Source organism: Achroia grisella, unplaced genomic scaffold (genome assembly GCF_030625045.1).
Source record: "Achroia grisella isolate CSIRO2021 unplaced genomic scaffold, CSIRO_AGI_Agris_v1 utg487, whole genome shotgun sequence".
Classification (NCBI taxonomy): Eukaryota; Metazoa; Arthropoda; class Insecta; order Lepidoptera; family Pyralidae; genus Achroia; species Achroia grisella.
In genome coordinates this window covers 1,540,665-1,568,310 of record NW_026712891.1, presented here as the reverse complement: position 1 = coordinate 1,568,310, position 27,646 = coordinate 1,540,665, and the positions used below count along the sequence as shown (strand labels likewise).

Below are 27,646 nucleotides of genomic sequence, written 5' to 3'. Positions count from 1 at the left end.
TGTAGTTTCGTATACATATGCTTACCAGTAGGAGCGTATTTCTATTCGTAGACAATTGGTAGTTGAAAACGTTATTCTGTCGGGAAAGCAGATTCTTAGTAATGATTACTATGACCCCTTTGCTAACAATGTACCCCATCAGGTCCATTTACTCGCGGTTCCTCCTAGGAATCGTCGTAGCTAATTCTATCCTATCATTCTCCACTGGTGTCCCTCCATCATAAACCGTTAGCGCAGTCGGGTGCACTATTCCATTATCATCCATAAAAAATGCATCTTATAAAAAATAAATGCTATTTCAAAATGATTAGTTTTTTCTATATACCTAAATTCTTGATTAGATATTATTAGTAATTAAAAACAACAGGTTTATTCATATATTTGTAATTACCACAAATATTTTTGTGTGATACCTCAAATAAACCAATTAATTAACAATTAGTTTATAATAACCATCATGAGAAATTGCAATAGTGTTTAGTACATTTAAGTGCCTAACTGTATATAATATTAAGTACCCTTTACAATTTAATGTTAGAAAAATGCAAGTAATTAGAAACATCTACAAATATCTAGTTTCATTATCTTTACATAACTATATGTGTACATTTATATATTTAATTTCATATGTGTAAGACGTCATAGCAATTTTAATAAAGTAGCACACATTAGAGAATACATAAATGCTAGTATTTGTTTATACGTCCATTTGTTATTAACTATTATTGTTAAGTAACCTACCTACTACAAATTAGTATAAAAGTTTTCATATATCAGTTAACAATAAGGATTCCACTAACCTTTATGTCAGTGAACGTACGGTACTTTTATTTACACAGCCGACAAAATAGCACCCGTTGAATCTGCAACAATTTATAAAATACTGTTAATTTTTCAATATATATATAACAAAATATTGGAAGAAGTACTGTTACAATATGAGGCACAATATCTTAATCTTCTGGTAAGGCTACACAAGAGTGGTATCACGAGTATCATGATATCGTGTTGTTCATATGAACATATAAATATTATACATGTATATATATTGAAGTTAAAATTGTACCCAAATAAAGTTTATTTTATTTTAAATATATATACCGCCGGTTATCGCTTACTATGAGCCGTCAGCTTGTTTGCAAATATAAATAAAAATAATAATAATTAGAACGAAATTTTCACAGAATATGTTTATATGTCGTTAAATTTAAGCAACCTAATCGCCAACCCAAATTCAATACGCCACGGAGTCTTTTTTAATTTATTTTAATATATATAACTATTTTTTTTTAATTTATATATTATAAAATAAAATATAGAGTCATGTAGACGTTTCATTCATTGTTATCAATAGAGTATATATACACGCTCGAAATCTCAGGCACATTTAGTTCAAAATACAATTACCTACCATATACCTCTATATACTCATATAGGTAGACACTTTACATTATTATATGTATAAACGATGAAAAACTGGTTAATTCTTACAATTCTGTAGGCAATTCTAATTGTTGTATCATTTGATTAATTAGATGACGATTAAAGATGACTGTGATTAGAAACGTGAGTCAGGTAGAGGTCAAGCTGTTGTTGTCTTAGAGCTAAGATTAGAAGTGACGCGGCAGTGACGCATCACAGGCTAGGCTCATGCAAGTACGGTCACTACCCTATACTCGTTCCTCGAAATACTCGACACCGTTTTAATATTGCTTCTAAATTAGCAACTGGATAGCTTACGAGAGTAGGTGTAGTCACTAAAATAAATACCGATATATACAATAATTAAACTATCTGTTCCAACGAGTTTACCTACTATTTATTATTTTTCTCGTTTCATAAGCATTTTTTAAGAATAATTTTTACTCCAGATGTAAAAAGAGGTGTTATAAGTAAGAAACTCGTGACTGTTACATTCTCGGATGGGCAGCGTTCGGGAAGCTCCGATATATCTTTTCGTCCAAATTTCCGCAGTGTCTCAAGACGAAGGTTTACGACCAATGTGTGTTGCCAGTGATGACTTACGGAACAGAGACGTGGTCGCTAACTATGGGCCCTATCAACAAGCTCAGAGTCACTCAGAGGGCAATGGAGAGGGCTATGCTCGGAGTTACTCAGCGTGAACGAATCAGAAATGAGGAGATACGCAGAAGAACCAGAGTGACCGACATAGCCCGAAGAATTGCGACTCTGAAGTGGCAATGGGCGGGGTATATAGCTCGTAGGACAGATGGCCGTTAGGGTATAGTCCTCGAGTCGGACGGACCGGAAGACGCAGCGTGGGAAGGCCTCCAGCAAGGTGGACCGACGATCTGGTCAAGATCGCTGGAAGGCATTGGATGCGAGCAGCGCAGGACCGATCGTCGTGGAGATCTTTGGGGGAGGCCTATGTCCAGCAGTGGACGTCTTCCGGACTGCGATGATGATTCAACAGTCATCATCATCATGACTGTTACATTTGTATGGTTGCTCCTAAACAAATTTATTAGACAGATTATATTATGATTTTTCCTTCTTTGAAAGCTGACAGATGATAGATGATAATAGAGATGGTATTCGACTACAATATATTTGCGTTTTAATATAAATTATTTTATCCTTGATACAGGGGTTCAAATTGAGTGAGGGTTAAATTTTTTTGATTTTTTGGGTTTTAGCGTTGACACACGTCATAAAATAAAGATATTTTCAAAATTTTAGCAAGTAAGAACAATATATGGCTTTTAAACCCTGCTATTGCATACATTGGAAGGTCAGTGTATGTCATTTTCAAAATTATATTAGTATTATCAATGAGTAAAGCATGGATTAAATAGTTTTGAACATAAATAAGTGGATATGTTATTTAAAATTCAATTAGCATTATATTATTTATTCTACAAGCCAAACTTGACGTTAGAACTCCTAAAACTTCCTGATCTCATCATTTTGTTTTAATACACACAGGAAGTTGAAAGTTTTAAAATTTTCTTTATAGCGTTAATATTGGTAATCATATAACTTTATAAAAACAAACTCAGTTCTATTCTTAAAAAATAATTTGTCAAACTCATAGTTTATGTATTACAGTGTTAGGCTATTATAAAAGGGTCTGTAGTAATGAACATAAAAAGAGTCGTTCCGTTTTACGCCTTCACCAAAATTGACTTCCAGGGACTAAATTCGGTTTTACGACCTATGTGCTCTTTTATGACGTGCAAAACTCTATTAAACTGTTGTTTTATTTGTTTCAAAAGAAGTCGTTGTCTTAATGTAGTCCGGTCGTCACGTAACGAGATAGAAAAGTTTCCGTCTTTTTATGTAGCGAAACTCTGCATTATTTGGCTTTGTTATTATTTAATCATAGCCTTAAAATTGTGTTTCGGTAGCTTTGTTCTGTGTGGTAAAAAAATGACAGATGATATTCATCAGGTATTCGAATATTACTTATAAATAGGAAAAGAGATATTATAATTACAAGTTTAAATACGATAAATAATATATATATTTATAATAGGCAACGAAAGTAAACAGAAAAATATAAGTAAAATTTGGATCGGACGAAGATACAATTTTGACAGAAAATTTGAGACAAATATCTGGAACTATCTGTGTTAAATCTTATAGATCTACTATTCTAACTACATACGTATGCTTGCATTGTGTGTCATCATTATGTAGATAAGCACTTATGATAATGAAGTATACCTAATTTCAGTTCTATTAACAGTTGCTCAAGTGTTAAGCACTCCAGTGTTGAATATTCATCGTTATGACTTGTGTCTGTTTAGGAAATAACTCTTTGACTCCCAAGGAATAGTGTTTAAGACAAAAACATGAAATATTCACAAGATGCTTTGTCTCACAAATTGTGAAACTTGACGGCAAACATAGAGGTTTACAAGATGAAAGAACTTTGTATGTTCGTAATAAATCTCACTTGAAATATGTTTCTAAAGAATTTGTTTACTGTTATAAATTATTTATTTGAATCTAATAATAATTGTTCTATGTTAAAGTTGTTATTTTAATATTATATTGTATGCATTAAGGTCTATCATATTAGACGTGACGTTGAATGGATGAGGATATTGATAGGTATATAACGATGGTAAAATAATTTCGTAGTTTTTATAAATCCTATGATTATTAGAAATTAAGTGAGAATCAGAGTATTTGTATTAATTCACTACATTGTACAACTACTGTCTTAACAGTTATGGTGTTATTAAATATGACAATGACAAACTACGCAGCAGAATAATCAGCAATATATTAACTTCACGTGACGTTTATTTAGCATTGTCATTTTCATTAGTTTTACCTATTTTTTGACATAATTTATATAATAAATAAAACAAGGTTATAATAAAGTTTGAAGAAGTAAACTTCTGTAACGGTTATTTTGCTTGTAAGATGCCTGTTTGTATTTCGCAGCTGATATTTTAGTTTTATGTTTTAAATTTTTACTCGATTGTCTTTATCATTATTTACACAACTTGTAACTATCTAATACAACTACACTTATACGTACGTATAGATAATACAATATAATTTTTTTGAGTTTCATACATTTCGGATGTTACATTCGAAGTTCCAACTATATTTTTAAATTTAAGCTTCAATAAATACGGTATGTTAACTAATTAACACAGAATTAATGAGGAATGAATGAACATCGAGCAAAGTTCACTGCGCCCTATCCTGAATCTTCTTAGGGTTGTTGTTCATGGTCGTATAATTTTTGACACATTTTATTAATCAACGCAGTCTGATGTTTTAATAGCCCTAACAAATGCTAAAATATAATATACATGAAACAATATTAGTCGTAAAAGGGTATAAATATTGAGCCTATTTATAAGAGTGAATAACTTAACAAAAGACTGTATGTGTATAATTGAAAAAAATTTGTTTTTTTTTTACTTTTTCTTAAAATAAAATATTAGCTTTAAGAGAGAACAATTCTACAATATATTAATGACGGAGTAAAGTAACTTATTTCTTTTTTCTATGTATTTATATATTAATGTATTATAATTATAATAGTATATATTAATGGTTTCTCATTAATTACATTATTATTGACAAGATTTATATAATTATTCAATTTTTTGTCACAATCTTTTGTTTAAACTTTAGATTTACAATAAATAATATTCTCTAGAATACGAATTTCTCATTAGTATAATGAAATCGAATATTAATCATAAATATTTGGTTTTATAGACACCAATCAAACAGAAAATTGATATTGCTGTCTTAGTACGGAGTTTTAAGGTAAACGGGTTAATAAAATACAGACCAAATAAATAAACCTAGTGTGAATTAGGTTGTTTAATTGAAACATGTACTTATCTGATGTAACTTAATAACATTGAATTTGATTATAAATTATAATAATATCCTTTATTTTATAAATTAATTTTATAATTTATAAACAACTAGCTGTCGCGGCAAACGTTGTTTTGCCTTAAAATAAAAAAAAAATTTAGGGGTGGACTACCCCTAACATTTAGGGGGATGAAAAATAGATGTTGCCCGATTCTCAGACCTACTCAATACGCTCACAAAATTTCATGAGAATCGGTCAAGCCGTTTCGGAGGAGTATGGGAACGAAAACTGTGACACGAGAATTTTATATATAAGATTAGGAATTTAAACCATTATTAAAATAATTAGATATTTATTGAAATATATTTAAGAAGAGATTTTTAGTAATGGGGACTAGAGACACCGTTACTAGCATCCATCAACATAATGACAACTGGACCTATACGCAGTCGCCCTGAAAAAAATCGTGGTTGATTCCTGGTGAATCCATCATTATAGATTAACAGGCCTGATTTCATTGTCATTCTATTATCTACCGTTAGTGTCTCGATGGAATAAACTATAAAGTAAGTACATGCTGCATTTCATTAAAAAAATTTACATTATAAGAAAAGAGCCCGAAAACTACGTTGTATAAGATTAGGTTATATTATACCAAATTTACAGTGATGATTGTTTTGATCCTACTAAAATAATTCGCTTTAGATATTGGATGGACCCTAAACTTGAAACCACTTCCAACCATAGTAGGCCGCCTTTGCAATTCTTTCTGTGGTAAATATTGACGAGTCTTTAATTTGGAGATTCTCTAATAACATCTTTGTAATTATATCTTAAAACGAGGAACCGAGTTTGATAATGAACTCGTTTGCTTTCGACTAATCAGTGAGATTGATCTGTGGCGATTGGACACGGAGGCTGATGTTCCTGTAATAATGTCGTGACATATCGCTTCAGTGAAAGTATAGTTGTCAGATTACGTTCGTGTTACAGATATATGATCTGTGGTAATTTATTTCCACTTCTGGCTACGTGTGGTCGACATTTCTTCCTGGACATTATATTATAATAAACAATTCATAGATAACAATAAAAATTTGTTTGTTAAATTTTCTAATGAACAAAATGTATTAGTAACTTAACCTATACGAAACATCAATGTATATCTTATATTATTTCTGTATTAAAGATATTATTTTCACAAGAACTGAATATATTTATGTACTACTTGCTTTCTTTTTCCAATAGCTTATTAATTATATTTTTTTTAGTGAAATATCCGTTCCAATATACATAAAAAAGTAGGTTTGAAATGACAATACACAATTCTATTTGATTTAGTTTAAAATATTTTTAGTAAATAACTATATATTTTGTGAAATAATTACATAAAAATATTTGAACTGAGTAGGTGACTAGTGAGGTTATGTGACTTTCCAGTGTTGTGACACTTGTGGTGGTTTTAAAATATTGTATCTAATAAATGTAAATGTAATTTTGTACTATTTGATCTTCTAACTTAGGGATAAAATATACAAAGTACCTACTTACTAATTAATCATTTATGTGTAATTTACTGAATTAACTTGTAACACTAAAGTAACACTTGTAATATTCATTGTAATGTTCATGAATTTTCAATATTACTTCTGTGTATTTCAATATTTTAAATTCTAGCTGAAATAACAGTAAGCAGTTAATACGTAACCCAGATTTCAATCTACCATGCGAAAGGTCAAATATATTTATTTTGCTGGATGGATGAGATAATATTAGTAGGCTATTCAAATATTTTTCTTGTATACAACAAAAGGAAGTATTCATAATGATGTTAATGCGTAACAAAAACTGTTGAACCTTGAAGATTTAACTCGGAGTAATCATTTTCTAATATAATGTGAAACAGGAAGTTTAAATGTATATAAAATAAATCTTGTTTTTTAACTTTAATTGGAAGGGTAACACTTCCGTAGTGGCTTAAGTAATACATTTTTATTTATATATTATCTAATGAAATTTTGTTTAATTTATTTTAGTATGTCGTATATGTACAAATTTACCTATATGTACAACATGATTGTTTACCAAAATGCGTGATTTTTACCTATGTTTTGAGATACGTTCGGGCAAAAAGTCGTGCATGTAAATGATCTGAAATAAGGCTTGACGGTCACGCTTCATGTATATGCAAGGTCAGACGTATAAGCAAATAACCATTTTAGATGGTCACAAAAAAGTGAGGAAAATACCTAATTCAAAGCCGAAGAAATAGGTACGGACTACGGATCGATACTTGAAAATAGTTTGGCAATAGATAAATCCTCATCTTGTGAGGAAAAATATGTGTTTAAATGCAAAATGACAATGACTAAGTTTTTTTGGTTATAATTAAAATACATTGGGTGATCTCGAATTTAAGAGAGAATGAGAAAACAAAACAATATAAAGCAATAACAAATATTAAATGTTATTAAGAAAATTTAGGAATTTCCTTCTCACTGTTTTCTTATTTTTAGAAGGAACATTAGTGCCAAATTTCATACCTGGACTCCGAATTTACCCCTGCATATTAATCAGTCAGTTTTTTGATAATATTGATTGGAAAGATTTGTCCTTTACTTATATACACATTTTGCCATACATAAATATAAATACAAATAATTGTCTGTTCTAATTGTTCTTTCTAACACAGTATCATTATTTATTTATTATTAATAAAGACTCGTTCTATACAACTTCAAACAATATAAGGATCATACAATCTGCCTATATGTAGGTATACATTTCATGATACTTTCAAGTAATTGTATTATAACATACACCCGTTTCTGAGTTATAAAATTTCATTGTAATCCATTCACCCATTTTCTTGTCATGATGTAACAAGCAGATAAATATCTATTCTAAAAATGGTTGCTTTGTATTCCGTTAAGTGAAAACGTTTGAGATGTAAACGTGGATGATTGGATTAATTGTTTATAGTAATTTACACGTAACACTTTACATACTTTGTATACATTATGCTTGTTATATATAATATAATACACGACAAACTATAGAAATAAATAACATGTTCTAAATACAAAAGTTTAAAATTAACTTGAATTTTTTCTTTTGTACAAATACTAGCTACTCCCTCCGGCTTTGCCCGAATGTACATGTATTATTATATATAAACCTTCCACTAGAATCACTCTATCTATTAAAAAACCGCTTCAAAATCCGTTGCGTAGTTTTAAAGATTTAAGCCTACAGACAGCAACAGCGACTTTATTTTATACTATGTAATGATAATACCATTTTAAATATGATATAAATATCTTATTACTTTCTACAAATCCAATAATACTGCAGAAACACAAATAAACTTAACATAAAATTAAAGGTATCTACTACTGAAATGCCATTTAAAATACCAATAAAGTAAATGTATTCTTGAATACTAATTAAAAAATAATTAATGTTAATTAGCCATTATCTGTAATGTCAACTTGATTTATGGTAGTTAATCGGGAAGTAGGCTGTGACAAAAAGCAATCAGAGGAAATAGCGTTATATGGAGCGTTAAATGCTCACCGGCTCAGAGCTAACACGTATTTCCAATACAAATTCGAAGGTCTTGTGAAAGAATACTAAAAATTAATTCAAGCAGTTTGCATGCGACTGTAAACAGATACAACAGCTTGACAATACTTACTAACAGCCGCACTCAGAGACGTTCCTTAAATTATCGCTAATGAATATTTAGTTAAATATCATTAGAGATCTACTTGCGCATACATTTTGAGATTTTTGTAATTGACAGTATTTACTGTTTTCGGACATACGTCATTTTAAAATACTGTAGTAAAGTATGCTCTCTAATTACTTAATATTATAAATGCGAATGTCTGTTTGTTGCCATTTCATCACTAAATGAAGATAAACGATGAAGGCTAGTTTACTATAATTTTTATAGTATTTTTTAATTTATTATGAACTATGATTTAACATAATTTTATGTTAAAAAGATTAGGAAGACATGCTTTCAAAAAGATAAATTTACATCTTGGGAAATTACAATTTTTTAATGCTACCACGAATTACTTGTATATATTTGAAGTAGCATAATTATTTTTTTATTTTCAAATAGTAATCATTTATCAGCTGTATATACAAACACGTATTAATAAAAAAAATACAATTACCTAATAATTATCTGCTAAATTCAATAGGTACCTGTATACATCAATGAAATATATGTATAACACACACGTGTAAGAAACCTGATTTTATCGTTCCACGAAAGTGGCTGAATGCATAAATGCAGCTATCACGGTTTGATACATTTCCTAAAAACCGGATTCCGTGATTATGAATCAAATGTCGGATATATTGATTACGCAAAAGCAAAAATTTGTCATCACATTAATATTTAATGTAAACGCTATTACGGATGTCGCAGATAACCGGTGTTGGGTGATTTTATAATTGATTGAATAAACTTGCCAACGCAATATTAGTAACTTTATTTTATTCTTCAACTTCATTAAAGAATACAAATCTTTTATCATAGTTGACCATAGGGAATGCAATCCCGACTCGAGATTGCAAATTCGGGATCCCGCGGGATTAGAAATATCAATCCCGCGGGATCCCGGAATTTTCGGGATCCCGTCTAAATTTAAAAAAAATGTTGAAATCAGATGACTGAAAAAGCTAATAACTGCTTGTTTGTGATAGTGAGGTTAACTAAAATAACATATTACTCGAAAGATAATAAAAACCTTTATTCTTTAATCTTAACTAAATAATAATCAGGTTGTAAGGAAATTAACGTAGTTAAATTAGGTAATCAAAAACAATAAGCTTATTTCAAGGGAATTAGGAAAAACAGTGATTTTGAAAATGACTCCTTAAAAAACAAAGGGTATTAATAGTTTCATCTGCTAAACGGCATCTAATGTCCGTTGCAATGTACCCCGCAAAATGCCCTCTCCGACTCAACGCTGGTTGGCAACAGCGTGGCGAAGCAATTATATGCAAACTGCAAAAATCGCCCCCTTGTTTCTCCACACTCAAACAAATCCATTTCTTTTTTAATGGTAGATTCTAATTTGCTAAGCTCGTAGACGTGGATATACGTGCAAAAGGACTTTTAGAAGCTCGCAGAGTTTCTTCTAATTCCTCTTGAAGCGATTTATTAGTTTGTGCAGCACGTAAATTCAAATCTTCTGCAATCATTGAAAGAGGCAAGTCATCTTCGATTAGTACTGCCGTATTAATATCTGCTTGGTTTGGTTCTTTACGATATAATCGTGTGATTATATTTTTTATTTCTTTTTCACTGCCGCCCAATCCCGTCAATCTCGAACGGGATCTCGTCATATGATGCGTCGGGATTGATCCCGAAAAATTACACGAGATCTCGCGAGATCGGGAATCGGGATTGCATTCCCTAGTTGACCATAAAAGATCCTCATAAAATGTATCGAAAAATCATATCGAACATGTCAACATTCAAACAAAAAAATTACATCATAATTGGTCCGCTCGTTTAGTAGTTATGATGGCACACACAGAGATACAGGCATGTCAAACTTATAACACCCCTACTTTTGCGGCTGGCGTTAAAAAGATAACCATTTACACTATCAATGCATATAAGTATAAAAATGCAGCACATAATAAGTTATTATCAGTAACGATAACATGCAAGATCATCTGGTCCGCTTATAGAATCTAGTTAAGTAAATAATTTGATTTACGACTTTTTATTTATCTACCTATATCTTAATAAAGTATATCACATATTTAGCGTCTACCTAATCCTTTTTATTATGCAAATTTTCCTTAATTATTTGTATGTAGAAAATGCAAGTAATTCTAAATAAATACTGTAACTTTATTATAAATAATAAACAAATTACTTCTGAAGAACATGCTAATGATTGTTGCGTGTGTGAATGGCATGTTTAGTTCATGTGGGTTGGTCTTACATAATACTACTTAATTAGATATAATATAGACATATTTGACAGTGTTTTTACAATAAATTAACTGTTTATATCATGTTAGGTATAGGTATGTAGGGTAGGAACTTCCTAAAAAATGAAATTTGTTTTAATGTAGAGTAAAACTGAATAAAATCTTGTACAAACATTATTTTCTTAACAAAGACCATAATAGGTATATACTCAGCAATTTTTTACGCATAATTCAGATACAGGAACACATATAATAATACTGTAAAGCTAAAGTTTGTTTAGTTTAACGCACTAATACACATAGGAAATACATGTTCGAATTGAAAATTTCTTATTATATTGTTAAGCCCATTTAACGAGGAAGACTTTATGGCTATATAGCCAATAGAAGCGGAGCATCATTTAAAAAGTTGCAAAAACAGGAAATTTTTATGTTATATTAAAACGAAGTTGCACGAACCAGCTAGTAAATATGTATATGATTTGTTTTAATATATAGTTTATAATTACAATGCTAAAACTTTAGAGCCCACTTAAATACTAATCAATCTTGAGCATAGTATACCTACTTATCCTGAGATTTATTAGTTGTTTGTTATGAATCATTATGGAATCCATTGATGCCTTCGACCTTCCTTTTGAATAATGTTGCGCGTGATATTTCAAACCAGGTATAGTTGTCATTAAATTATTATGGACTTATACATTTCATGGAGTGGAGTAAATAGGTAGGTAACTAAATATATTCAGATATTAAAAAAATTTATGTATCTACGATTAATTAGGCAGGTATAAATATCGACACAATGAAATCTTAAAATAATGTAGTGATATTATCTACAACTTTTTATAATTTATTTTTCGATATAGGTAAATATTAATGCAATAAAAAATATGAAGGAGTCAAACGTGTTTGGATGATTTAATTCATACGCCAAAATGTATATTTAAATGTTATCTCAAAATAATTAGTCACGAGTCGACGTATTTTCCGAGTTTGTCCGCGTGAAATTTAACTTTATTTTTCTAAAATAAAAGTAGCCAAAGTTACTTCATATTACATCAGCTACTTGTCAAAAAAAAGTCCCGTCAAAATCGGTCTAGCCATATCAAAGATTAGCAGGAACAAACGGACAGACAGAGAGACAGACAAAAATTGTAAAAAATGTTAATTTGGTGTATGTACCGTATTTATATTCATACGCACGTAGTAAAAACGGTTATTTCAATATTACAAACAGACACTCCAATTTTATTTATATGTATAGATAATAGGTAGTCTACCTTTAAAATCCAATAAGGGTCGTGACTATAAAAGCCTAATCACTGAATCACATAAACACTGCAGTTAAATTTAAGAGAGCACTATCAAACCAATCGTTAATAATATTTACGAAACAGTTCACTTATCTAAAAATCTATGAGGTAATTTTATAATTTTCTACGATGATACGAAACGTTTACTTGAGCGAAAACTCGCCTCTGAACTAAAGTTATTTTGTCGACAGCGTGCACGAAGCACTCCACGGCTCGCGGTACGCGACACTAAAATATCAACATTTACAATCTACATTGCTGTTTCGCCGTCACTACGTAGGTATCTAGTATATTTTCATACAGCAGTGTAAATAGTATACCACCGTATGATTTACGAAGAAAATTACAGAATCCAAGCGTCTGAGATACGTCGTCAGGAGGGATTTCTCGCACGTGAACAAATTTGATTCAAGAATAGGATTATATTATCGAGGTAAAATTGCGGGTTCTTAGATATTTTTCTGCAATACATTTTGTTGGGCAGATCATATAAATCTTTCTAATGTAGACAGTCTATGTAATAAGACTCTTCGTGACGATCATGTATACATATAGCCTTAATCTTTATATACATACATCTGTTTATGTTAATGTATTTTGCTTCTGCATGCTGTCCATTCAATAGTTTCTTAACTTACATTACTACTTATTTGACGTTTATTCTCCAATATTCTTTGATTACGAGAATTTGCAATAAAATTTGCACACAAAAAGAGGTTATATAACAACCACTGTTACATTTATCTATGGTAATACTTATTGGTGACTAGAATTGATATATGCAAATTGTTCTTGCTCGAATATGGCTATCTTGGAAAGTATAATCTACAAAAATGGAAGGATTTGGAGTTGGATGTTTAAAGAACCATATAAGATTTCTGTAATTTTTTGTTAGAATCATACCTAATTTCCAGTAACATCGTAAAAATTTACTATTGTCTGATATTTCTTATCTGTCGCTCATCCATACATCCATAAAGTATGTATGTCTAATGGATTTTAATGATATTTATGTCTTTTATATAAAAACCAGACAAATACGCGAGTAACTGTTAGTCATCTATAAAGATGTTTACTTGACAAAGTGTGTTTTTAAATATACGAACTTTAGTATGTACACTAAACTTTGATTGATGTTCATTTATTTTAGATTTGTAGATGTGCTTACTGGATATTGCTTTAGTTTACGGATGACTTCACTATAATAATAAAAACATATGCAACTTGGTTTGTGGACTTTGTTTACAACGTCACATATAAAGAACGTATTAACACATACGCTGTAATGCGACACAACGTTTTGCTAATTCGTCAGAATATCGTGGAATATGGACATGATTAACACTTTCTACCTTGTAAAACAAAACTTGAACTTTATTACAATCACCATAAGAACGTAAAATGTTAAACCACTTAAAGAACTCGCTATGTTTAGTTTCGTGAGAACAGTAATATGGTATCGACATCACTATTTTCGTGTAAAAATATTCAGGTGCCGCGTAATGGACACTCAGTTTGTATATTTCAAATTACTTGTCTTAAGAAGTACCTACGAGTATAATATAGGTACTTTTTGTTTCTTTTCTAAAGATAAACATGAAGATTGTGTACGAAATGTCAAATCAATCAGTATCAGTTTGCGGCAATCAATACAGTGGAATAATTTCAACTCTTTTAGAATTATATTAATTGGACTACCCTATATAAAAAAGCCCCCAATACGTTCTATTCATTTAAACAGAAATTAACTTATATTTAAAATAAATTAATTATACGTCCAAAAATATACATTATAAGATACACCGAATCGTGAACATGCTTTTTAAATTTCTTTTTTTATTTATGTCATTAAAAATTAGTAGAAGACCAAAATAGAAGTAAACAAAATATCTAAGTTATAAAATAATGTCAAATTTGGTACAGCATTTTGATCAGAAAATTGGTCTGTAGCAATTTTATTAATCTGAACCGATGACCTGATCTTTGATATTGCCGAAAATATAAATCTAGCCAACGTAAAGTAAAAACAACTTGTGTTAATTTATATTTCTGAGAAACACTAATAAACAAATTAACCGGAGAGACGAACTACAGGGGCAAGTGTATAACACTGTACCACCTCGTATTCCAAATATCCGAAATGTGGGTAATGTCAAGTTTGCTATCACCATAAAACCGACATTTGTAAAAATGTCTGACCATCCCATCAATAAATAGTCCTAAAGATATATTTTATATCCATTATTATTTTGTACAAAATATCCTATTGTCGTTACTATAAGCAGCATTAGGAGGAAGAAAAGAAGGAAAATAAAGGATTACTACGTTCACTCATCCATACATCGGGGTCACTTCCTGAATGGACGGGGGAATGGCCAACAAATCCGATTACTTACCTGTCATATCGATCGTGTTTACTCTTCCGATAGACTTCTGTGTAGGTATGGCAACTATTTACTGCTAGCTTTTTACGTGACTTCGTCTGCTTTTTGGTGATAAGATTCCGTTGTCACGAATTTTTTTAAGACTACTTTAGTCGGGAACAGGTATCAAACAGACACACTGCGATATTTTCGTATTTGTAATTAATTATAATTCTCCAATGGCTAGAAATTGACATAAATAACCCAAATTATGCAGAGATTGTACTGTGTTAACAACACAACTAATGGCAATACTTAATTTTTTAAAGAGTATACCAAAATATATATTTGATCTTAAATGATATATGCATCATTTAAGATCAAAGCTCATGAGAAGATATTGTTATTGTAACAGTTAACATTTTACATTATTGGTCGTTTCGTAGCAATTTTTTACCAGGTAACTGTAATCAAGTTTGTTATTTACTGCTTCTTCGCCCGCATAAACGGGTTATCTTCAATTCCTCTAAGAATTTCAGGAAATCTTTATAGTAGATCTAATAATAAGTACATTTAACATTAAACGATAAGTTTTAGTATTTTTGCAATAATAATAGCAGACATATGAATGTTTTAATATGATTAGGATTACTTATGATCTCGAAGACGATAAAATACGAAAGTACTTATTTGTTGCACAAAATATTCCAATCACGTCGCCTTTTAGGAATTTATCTCATAAACCATAAAATCGGATACAACAGCAATTAGGAAACCACACGAGTAGTCAGCCGACATAATGAGATTATTCCGAAAAAAAAATTAGAAGTCAGTTCTTATACTCGGACAATCTATTTTTTCTTTAGTAATAATGTGCTAAATTAGGTACGATATGTACGGTTGCGAGGTAAATAGATCGAGGATAGATCAGTCTATTTACAATTTTGTCATATCCTACGTTTAAGATACTTGGTAATTTAGGAGTATGAAGTGAAATTTTAATAATAATGTTAGATAGTATAATATTAATACGATACAAATCATAAAACCGGACCAATGACCGTCACCTATACAATATGAAATATAATAATAATGTTATGCCTGTAATATCACACCTTAAAAATCTACAGACAAACACACAAGATGACGTCTTATAACACTTATACTTTCCGTTTAGTGTTTTGATTAACAACTCTATTGTAGCACTTAGAGGTTGTAATTACTCACGATTTATATTAATGTAATCTATTAGTAAATTATAAAAAGTATATTTCCAGGACGATTGGCTATTTTATCTATGTAGATTTCAAATAGGGTCACTAATTACATCAAACCTATGAAAGGAAACCAAAAATACGTTACATATACACTCTTGCCTTTTTTATTGCAATAAGCCACTTGCGTGGAACCATAAAATAAGTGAAGTTTTTATAGCTAAAGCCGAACAAGTAATATAACTTCTCACAAGTGGTTTTTATACCTTCGTCTCAGTCTATAGATAAAGTGATCCGGAGTTTTACGAATGTAGTTTTCTTTGTATACGATCAAAGAACTTTAAAAAGAACAATTTAGTGATTCGTAAAACCACTCTTAATGTATTTATTTTGCAATTCAACAAACTGATAGTTTTCTACCAGATAGTACAGTAATAATGGCTGGGCAAATTTCTTGAAATTATTGCACTAGTCTTAAGTATTAAATGTGTCTATTTTGTGAAATTCAATGGAAACCTCTAAGTTATATGTTGTACTATTTGATTTATTTCTTATTACCAACAATTGAAACTGGTCATCCCTATGACGGATGACTTATGAAATTAATTCTGACAATATTTATATGTATCCAGTAAGTATTATAAACAACTGGCAATTGGTAGAAACTAAGCATTTTTATTTAGCAGCAAGCCTGACAGCATCGATTGTGTTTTTTAGTACTTAATTTCCATACATGTATTGATGTATATTGCAAGAATAATTATTTTATTTCATTGCTAAATACGTGGCTGTCAATCTTCTAAGGTTTAATGCTTCATCTATTAAATAATTAATGATGCAAATTAACGTTCCAAAACGGTTTCAAACATCTGCTTCAGAATTGTTTTGACACCTGCTGCACGCTCCAATGCTCGACCGTTTTAGTCTAGTGTCCAAAACGATCTTGTTTACTATAATTTATGCAAATATATCGTAATTTATATGTATCGTTGTTTTATATAGTTGTCAATATTATAATATTTTTTAATAAAACTATGACAAAATTAAAAAGATATTTTTGAATATTTACTTGAGTTCATCTACTTAATTAATTAAAATTATAAAAGAACACTTAACTCATATTGTTCTTATTATTTTATTCACAAATGTAACACATCTCTATACACAATACCATTCAATAGTAATTATAATTATATGTCAACAGATAATTATATCAAAAATAAAATTATTGGTAACGATAAATGTAAATTCTTGATATATAAAAACATTTGTTACAGTGTTTCGTACTCTGTTACCGTAAGTAGGTATGAATAGGAAAATATCTAACTCTACAATGATCAAAAGATTATGACTTTAGATCATGGTAGGTTTAGATATTTTCGTAAGATGTAATGGAGGAAGTACAATGAGATGTATTGAATATGAAATATTTTCACAAAAACTTAACAGTGTAGTTGTTAATAGAAACCTGATATATGTATATAAATAATAATCGCATTTATCGTCTTCGCGTTCTGTCATCCAGACAATCTTATAATTTATTACTATCTATTATACTTAATATACCAAGAATTTACTGCAATCGACGTGAGATAAAAGAGGTATGGAGTACATCCATGGTATTTTTTTAATTATATCTAATTCTACTAAGTTTTATCTATCCAGGCTGTAGACAAACTCACCTTTAATTTTTTAATGTGATGGTAAGTTTAAGTAAACGGGTTTTAACACGAGTAATTTTGTGGTATTTACCTCTCTCGACTTTTTGATTTGTTGAGTTTATAATAGAGTTATAAAATATGTTTGTGTGCTTAGATCTTATGCACTATACGGATTTTAATACAATTTTCAGGAATAGATAGTGATTAAAAAGGAAGGTTTATGTTTATGTATAATTAATATGTATTATAGTATACAAAAGAAGAAAAAATCAAGCCGTGGCAGGTCGCTAGTATATATTTGCTTGATTGCGTGCTCGGCTTAAAATAATGTAAATAGGCAAGTGCAAAATTATGTAGCTACTTATTTTTATATAACACTTAGAACTTTCATGTTAAATGGTCATCATTAGTGCTCAGTACTCGAGCTCGGGGTCCCATTAAGCCTAGATTTTAACTCAACCCGCGCCCTGTCAAGGGCTCTTATAAAACTCACTATTCACGTAATTCACACATTGCCCACTAATTGTAACTAGGCTTATATAGTACAATCTATGTTATATTACTATGAATATTTTTATTAATTATAAATAATATGTATATTTTGTTTCTATCCTCCTACTTATTATTAAAATTTAAGTCAATCTATAAATTCTCATTTGAATAAAACATCAACTTAGATAAAATATGAAAGTAGTAAATGCACTTTTGTTAGCATAAAAGTGCATTTACAGCCATACCAATATTTTATACTATTAAAAAAAAAAGATTAGACAAATTATGCATAGTTTTAAAACGGGCAAATGGGCAAAATCCCCCATAATTTTCCAGTTTATCGTTAAGTTCCTCTGTTTACTTAGATTCTAATAAAAAGATTAGACCTGTAAAATGTTATATTAAATATCTAAAAGAGTATTGCATTACAATTATCACATGACTATTTGACACGAGTGATCTTGGGAACACTGTCTTGTAAGCAGCTAATTACAATGAAACAATGACATTCTTAAGTCCAAATACAAAATTTTAAATTTGAATATAATACCAGCGTACCACTCAAATGTAGCAACTAATGGTAGATAACCTTGGTGGGTCAAGGAACTAAGTCGTTTTATTTATTACTCGAAATTTGTTACGTCCCAAATTGTATAGAAATGGGCTGATCCCATGACTTTGTTCGCATGACTGGCTCATTTTGATTGAGAAGGATAAAATAGCTTATATCCTTTTACATTCGAAATGCTACATTCAGATACCTAAGGGGAAATGCAATAATGATTATTTAAGATGCTAGAAACCAAAAGAAACCAAGAAACCAGAAATAAAAGTGAATGTTTTCACATTTGTAATATTAGTAAAAATTATATACCTATATAATTTTTTTAAGTCTACTGTTTACACTTTGGTACCAATTTAAATTATTGATAGTACCTACTATCAATAATTTAAATTGGTACTCTAGCTTAGCTCTAGGCTACCTAGCCTAGAGCTATCCAAATATCGCCCAATAAAGTACATCAAATGGTGATGTACTATTTATTGGGCGGTATTTGGATAGCTTTAGACTACTAAATTAAACATAATTACAAAATCTAATGATACAATGGAAATGGGCTTCATTTTCCTTAGTTTTGGAGCTTGTTGTTTTTGTTAGGGTCTAGCAGAACACATTTATCAAATATCCTTTTTTGTCATATTTTCTTGTATACAGATAATAATTATGTTACACAAAATGTGAAAAACCTTTTTCGTTGTTACTATTTTTTCTCCAGTTGGAATAACAAAAAAGCTGACGGTCCGCCTGATGGTAAGTGGCAATCGTTGCCTATATGAGTATGTGAAACAGGACCACGGACATCATGTAACGCCGATCCATAATCTATGAATATAAGATATTAAGAATAAATGTGTAATTAATCGTAAACAATATTATGAAAATCAATAACGTAGGGAAAAACAGAGATAAATTATGTAGAACCTCTTAGAATTGTGCATAATGTATAATATAAAGCGATTAGATAAAATATTCAAGACAACGTTATTTATTATTAACTTGCTGTAATTATTAGAGCTTTACTTAATTTTACACAATAGCTTACTAGTAACAATTTCTCATGAGAAAGACAATGCGATCAAAGAGCAATGAAATCCAAACAAAAGCCGGAACAGTGTTTAGAAAAAGAAAATGATAATTTCATAAAAAGTAATAACTTCTTAACAGTCATAAAACAATCAACAACACATCAAAGCATCAGGAAATCGTAGCATAATAGTGGAACTAATTTGTTAATTAACAGTCGGCTCTCTATAAAGAATCGTTCCATCACTGGGTTTACTGTGAAAGGGACATTTATTAATAGATCTTTGCTTTACAAAAACATCGTAATTCGAAATAAGCGTGAAACACTCTAATCCTTTAGTTTTTTTTTTACATTATGTACAATATAATCTACATTACTATATATTTTTTGATTGAATATTAAACCTGTATACGATGGTCCGGTTGAGTCGTTTGTAATTAATTCGTGCTATGTCAAGATCATAAATTCATTGTCTTTGATACAAATTTTGCCTTCATTTTGCTTCATTGATGAGTTACGTCTTCATGACCGTAATATCCAGTATAATTTACAGCTTTCTGAGTCTACACACATAAAATATTACATGTAGAACTAAAATTTGTAGTATCTTGCAGCTTTACCAGTGAAGTACCTACCACTACTTTCTTTGCCCTTGGGAGTTTCGAGAAATTATGTTCTTTGCTATTAGATTTCTGTGACCTAAGGAAAGTCTGTTCAATATTTCAGACTTCTAGCTCCAGAGATATTTCAGACTTCAAATTATTTCCTAAGAAATCGTATTATATGTAATGTGTTCGTATACGTTGCTGAAACAAGTTATTTGTTGTTCAACAACAAATAAGTTGATTTCAGGAACCTACCATACGTTTACCATTGCAATTGTTAACAACAATCAATTCACTACATTGCTTCAGTAAAAAATTTTACCATCTCAACTTGTTTATATACAACTTACTAAGATGTAAATATTACATTTTTAATTTGCAAATTAACTTACTTAGCAGCAGTTTTACAGCTAATTACGTAAATTAAATCTGTCGATTTAAAGCAGCAGAATAAAATTCTCATGCCTATTAAGTTCTTGAATAATGTGCGACCAGCACGTGATGTCTTGAAACTATAAATGTACCTACCTACGAAGTTAATGGTTGTGTGAGTGAACCTCAGGTGTGGGGAAGAGCTTCGCTCCACACTGCGCAAAGTTCACTGCTCCTTCTATATACGCTTCACGATGACACTTCTGATATAGCGAAACATACTCTATCACTCAAGAACTTTGACCGCTTTTAGTATGACACAAATCGTCATCCCGATAACAATTTTATCGTTTCTTTATGTAGTTTAGAAAACAAAGCCATAAATCGTCAAAAATAGTAAATTCTTGAAAAAATTGCAAAAAATCGAGATATAGTAAGGATTGAAAATCTGTATCTATATTGAAGCATGCAGTATGCATGGAGAGGTGCCATTATTTTCATCAAGATGTTAAAGATCTAGTTTTAAGCTAAGCAGAGCTTGTGTTATGTGTACTAAACAATTTTGATATAAATAGTTATGCATTTTTTTTGCAAATACATACAAACCCTGAGAAAAATAGAAAGAACCTGCAACCATTATAAATATAGAGATGTGCCAAACCGCTATACCTCCGAATCCGTCAAAAATATATGCAGTTATATATTTCAAAACCGTATAGTAAGTCTTACTTCTATATTTACAAATGTCGTAAGAATCGTACAGGTATGTTTTATGTAGGTAATACTGTGATACCTGTTATTATCCTCGTGACCATTATTGAAATGGCGTCATATTCTTTACTTCACAAAACCACAAGGTTGGTCAAATAAAAATATTATCCTTATCAACTACGTACGGGCTTTTTTTTTTTATTTTTGCAGTGAATATATATATTTTATTCATACCTATTATAAATATCAACACTTGTACTTTTGCAGAGTCATTTTTATTTTTGTTCATATGGTCGTAAAACCATTTATAATTTTACATAACACAACATGTTGGAGAATACGTTATTCCTACAATAAGTAAAACAATTGCTTAAATTATTCTTCTGAGCATTATTCTTCTTTAATTTCATTCTACATCTTATCTAGGGAAACGTTGGTACCAGTTCAAATGTCAATATCTATGAAGCATTTCGTTCGCAGTCAGATAACTTCAATTTCCGCTTGAACGGAAACTCATGAAGTATCGTAAATATTTAGTTCTAAACTGTTTGGAATTTAAATTCATGCAAATGCGGTATATTCTTGAATTATCTAGATATTTGTATATCTTACATAATATAGATATAGTAGGTATGTATATTATCAATATTTCGGTTGTTCATACACCAATATAATTATGATTGTTAAACATAATTATTGGGTATATTAGTACAGAAAGTATAATACTATATATAAAGGTATATAACAGTTACTTAAATACTGATGTGAGAATCCGCTTTCATTTTTAAAACATAATTAAAAAGTATATTGAATAATACATAGTCCATTAAGATTATTGTATGAAATATCGAATGAAATGCGAAAATTCGAAACCCACTAAATTTCTGTTAAATATTATATCTCTATTACTACGTGCTATATGTTAGATTGGTACATACAATTTGTGTATGTAATTTTATCTGATGTTAATAATTTCTAATATTTTATCTAACCATTTGATATACTGAAATGTAATTAGAACTTCCACCTACGGTCTACATTGTTGGATGGAGCTCTAAATGAGTTAGAATTAGGGCATTATTTATATCACTGCCTACCTAAGCGCAGTCAGGTGAGCGCAGTATTGTTCTGTTACTCTAAATACCTCAAGTATTGATTTAGTCTACATGCTTTAAATAAATTTGTAGGTCGATTATACTATTTTTACTCAAACAGCTTGTTAGTTATGCTTTCGATTCGAATCATTCGAGATATTTTGTTATTATCTACTGTTATTTTATAGTCACGATGTCAACTTCAAGGTATCTGAATAAAAATTATATTTAGTTTATGATCTTTTTTCTTAACCTATTGTCTATTTAGGACTTACTATCTCACAAGTTTATTTAAAAATAACTAAGGAAATAGCATAGATTTGATGCCATTTATTATTTATTGTGATTTGTACTAATAAAGACAGTCATTGGTTTCTGAGTCACTGATTCATACTAGTTATTGTATCTATTGTCACTCGTTTGTACAAATTTTCATCTTCTATTTCGCCTTTTTCCATGTTGCTGTTTAAGATATCCTATATCTGTCCCTGTGATATATAAATATTAATGTCCATTTTCATTATGATGTTTTAAGACAGACTGATACAGTTTTGCATTTATAATATTAGTATGCCAGTATGGATTTTAAATATCATCTAAATAAGGTATAAAATCAGGCCATTTTATACACTGTACTTATTTTAAGAAGCGGCACATGTAATTAATTTGCTGTTGGCTATATTTAATTGTACATCCCGACAAAGCAACTTATATTCTGTCTGCAAATTTTGTATGGGGGAACGTCGGCTGCGCTGTATAGCAGGATATAAGCTTGGTTTATTTGGGGGATATTTTGTAGCGTTTGTGTTTCTACACATTCATATTAATATTATAAAGAGGTAAAATTTGTGAGATAATCTCGGGACCTACTGATCCGATTTTGAAAATTCTTATAGTTCATTTATCGAGGAATGTTACAGGTTATAATAATATTACGCTACGACCAATAGAAACCGGTCTGCAATTAATAATTTTGCAAAAATGGATAAAATCTGACGCAAACAAAGTTACGCGTGTCAGCTAGCATATAGTACGTATATGTATATAGTCTTTATGGCGTACAAGATTTATTGTGTTTTATACCTATAAAGGTAGTCGTTCGTTTGCGAGTTACTGATTTATACAACCACCAGCTGTTACCCGCGGCTTCGTCTGCATAAACTTTTATTCCTTAGTTCACCCTTTACAGATTACTTCTTAAGATAAAAGACGTGTACGTCCATCCTCGTGACAAAAGGTAACAGACAGACTAAAAGACTTTGATACTAGAATATTATTAGTACCAGTACCTATTACTTAATTGTATTTAATACTTTTAGACATTTTCTCTTCTTTCTCATATATATACATATATCCATTTTGAAAAGAAAATTCCTTTAAGTTACTTATCAGTTCGCATACCGCCGTCGGTTAATGTTGGATGGTAACCCTAGGTTATCTAACACGTTGCACTGCCTTATCAGTCCTGTAGATAGGACGAAGTGATTTGTTATTTCTCCTCCTTTCAAGTTAAACGACAGGATATGATAATTTGTTTGTTCAGTGTCTGTTACGTTAAACAAACTTGCTTGTCGTAATAAGTAATGATTATACGATTCCAGTAGTCATAGATAGTTACTGTAAATAAAATAGATATATCAAATTTATATCTTTACTATATACTATATAATATGCAAACAAAAACTTGGAATAATTTTCCTCTAACAAAAGAAGCTATGACATTTTTATAGGTACATTAGCTTATAATTATGATCATTACATAACAATTATTAACATAAATTTTTGGTGTTATTGTCGCCAAAAATAAATGTTGGTATTCGACGGCGATCACCAAAGGCAATTCAATGACTTACCAGTTTAATGATTAGTCAATTAAATTTTAATATACCTTGGATTATACAAACTCGATTAAACTTAGGTTATGGAAAATGTCACTTAAAATATCGAGATTGAAGGGTGTCGTTTTTTGTTATCTTAAGTAAAGCTGATGGAGAGCAGATTTTAATTAACTCAGACCTCGATCACGTTGATGCCAGAAATTAATTCATTCTAGAGATGTGCCTGAGATTGAGAGAAGAACAGCTTTTTATGATACAATTAGTCAAAATTGAGTAGATATTATATATAATTACCTACTTACAATCAATTATTCTTATGTAAATAAAATATTTTAGCCCCTTACTACTTACATCAAAACAATATTTTTTACCTTGTAGTTATGTAAAACTAAACTAAAAAAGTAAGTGAATGCTGATCTCACATTTTTTTATAATACTTACTTAAATTTCGCTGAGATAGCTAGGTATAGATAACTGTGATATATTGGTGCTGTAGTCAGATCCGTAGATCTGGTTATGGTAAGTATATATAAAGTATCCCATAATTATATTCTTATTCAGATAAAGGACATTCCGTAAAAAGCACCGTTTACTTTTCATCTGATGTTAATAGTTAATGTATTCCCATAATGACGGCGGTGCAAGCCAGTAGTTCTTTGGTATCTTGGTGTTAGTACTCGATACCAGTTCCGACAAAAAATAATAACAAACTATCATCTGGGAACTGGTTTACGAGCGGATGAAGCAAATAGACATAACCACAATGGTCGATTTTTTGTTTTCTCTGATGAAAGGATGAAGGGATTGAACGCTTTAGGTTATCGCCACGTTGTAAAACTAATAGATTAATTTTCTATCGTCAACTTTGAAATACATTGAAGAATCTAGATCATATCTATCTAATAATCTATCAGCAAGAATAAAATTTTGTTCGGTTCTAGATAATTTCTCTTACTGTTACTCACTGAATGAAGTTATTAAATACTCTAAAGGAAATAATCGAATCATATCGAATTTTATAATACAGTGTCGTCAAAATTATCACAATATTTTCTAATATTGTTAACAAAAATGAAAAGAATGCTATAGAACCAGTTAACGATCCTGGCAGTCAACAAAAATAAACTTCACTTACCTCCGCAAACATCAATTAGTGCACCGGCTTACAAAGAGGAAACAAAGTCTGTGAATCTCTGGCGATGAAATCCAAAAAGTATCTATTTAGAATTCACAAAACAGTAATACAAATTTCAATATTATCCAAGTTTCACTTCACTTAAGAATGTGACGAAGAGCAGAACTTTAAGCCGCGTTGTTCGCGTGAACGAGACGTAGTTATACCTCGATCTTTCGTTTCGAACTGCCAGCGGGTGGTTGCAATTGTCTCGTGTGGATTCGACGGAACTTCGGGTAGGTTCGGCTTTGATTCGGTGCGAAGCTCAAAGCACAAAATGTGGTAGGTAGGATAGGGTGGGCCCGCCTGAACTTACTAATCTCTATCTATCGAGAGAACGAAAGTTTGATTGTCTTTAAATGTTAACTTAATCTGTTAAATATTGTTTACGCAAGTAAACGTGTTATTGAAATTGTTACTTTTTGTCTTCTACAACTATTACCTGTGTTAAATAATAGTATTTATAATAATATATAATATAATAGTATTTATAGTATTAATAATAATATATATATATATAGATATACATAGTGAATTACAATATTTAGGGAAACATTATATTTTATTATAAAAAACTAATAGTTGGAGGACACCTTCTTCCAAAAGGGATATTTACACTTAATTAATAGAAGCACAGATAAGATAATATAGGAGTAAGTACACTAACTAAGCAATTATACATATATAAATATCTATAAGTGAAATTTAGTCGGGTAAAATCATCTTAGTATAGAGATTATAAGAATAGTTTTACTTATATGGTATTAAGAAAACGTCGTATACGGATGAAAAAATATTTATATAATCTTGGTGTGTGATCCTTGCGTTATTTCATTTTGCAAATGTGGATTCTTTGTAGGGTTGCCAACCTTTTCTTTAGCTTATAAGGACAAACAAGGCATGAACGGCAAGAACCTTACAAGATACGCGATTTCCCTATTACGTGCCTCGACAAATGGACTTAACTGATTTTTTTTTTGTGTTTAGCTATTTGTTTAGATCTATTACTTACTACTTTCTAAATTCTCACACACACGTCGTGTACCACCGGTCATCATCGATATAAATATAGGACAGTGCGTATCCTGACGGATTATTAAATTTTATGTAAGAAATATAAGACGTCCCATGAAATAAAAGACGTTTGGATACGCTAATTCTCTGACGCAATGCCGCTCATGTGCATATCAACTGAATACACAAATGCATCAATCATTGTCAAGTAATTGTTTATTGTTTCAATACGCGAAGCATAAGAAAAAAAATCATTTTGTATTTTTAAAATATATTATCTAATTGTTGTTACTTCGTCTGGTTTTTATGAATGTTAGCACATGTCCGACCTCGTGATACCATCTATCTTCATGTTTTACGTTAAGATCCGTTCAGCCGTTTACTCCTGAAACAACAGACTGTAAAAAATAATAAACATACAAACAGACAAACAAATCTTCGAAATTAATGTACTCCATATTATCATGATATCATTCCTTTTATCTATAGGTAATAGGTAACAAATTCTAAATAAATATAACTTATAATGCAAAATAAACAAAAAAAAACTGTTCTGTATATTTATAGCATGATAGTTTCATTACTTTCAAAACTATTTTAATGGTTACATTTAATTAGATCATAAACAAGTTTTTATATTTTTAATGTATGATAATGCATGGTGCTCCTAACTTGACGCCTCCTAACCTTATCCCATGACGGGGCATCAGTGGAGGATGACAGGTTGAGCACCTACGATCAGGGTAGTTACTCCATCGTCATATTATGGTTTCCACGATGAATCGCGTGGAGGTCAACCTGCCTGGCATGGCTAGCGATGGAGTCATTAGCCCATATAATATATATAACAATCCCCATCCCCTCATAGATAAGTTCTACTAACCGTTAGGATTAAGTTTGTCTTTTCTTTGATGAACACCGCATG

At 30.4% G+C, this 27,646-nt stretch overlaps 1 protein-coding gene across 1 annotated transcript in view; it reads right to left on the bottom strand.

Moving 5' to 3' along the window:
- The window catches only part of LOC131845851 (uncharacterized), a 55,076-nt gene extending 29,197 nt beyond the window's left edge, over positions 1–25,879 (bottom strand). Inside the window, exons 1-2 of the mRNA XM_059194990.1 lie at positions 25,669–25,879; positions 801–863 (exon numbers count right to left, since the gene is read on the bottom strand). The gene's annotated coding sequence lies outside the window, so the exon portion shown is untranslated. The remainder of the gene's footprint in view (positions 1–800; positions 864–25,668) is intronic.
- Positions 25,880–27,646: the final 1,767 nt, after the last annotated feature.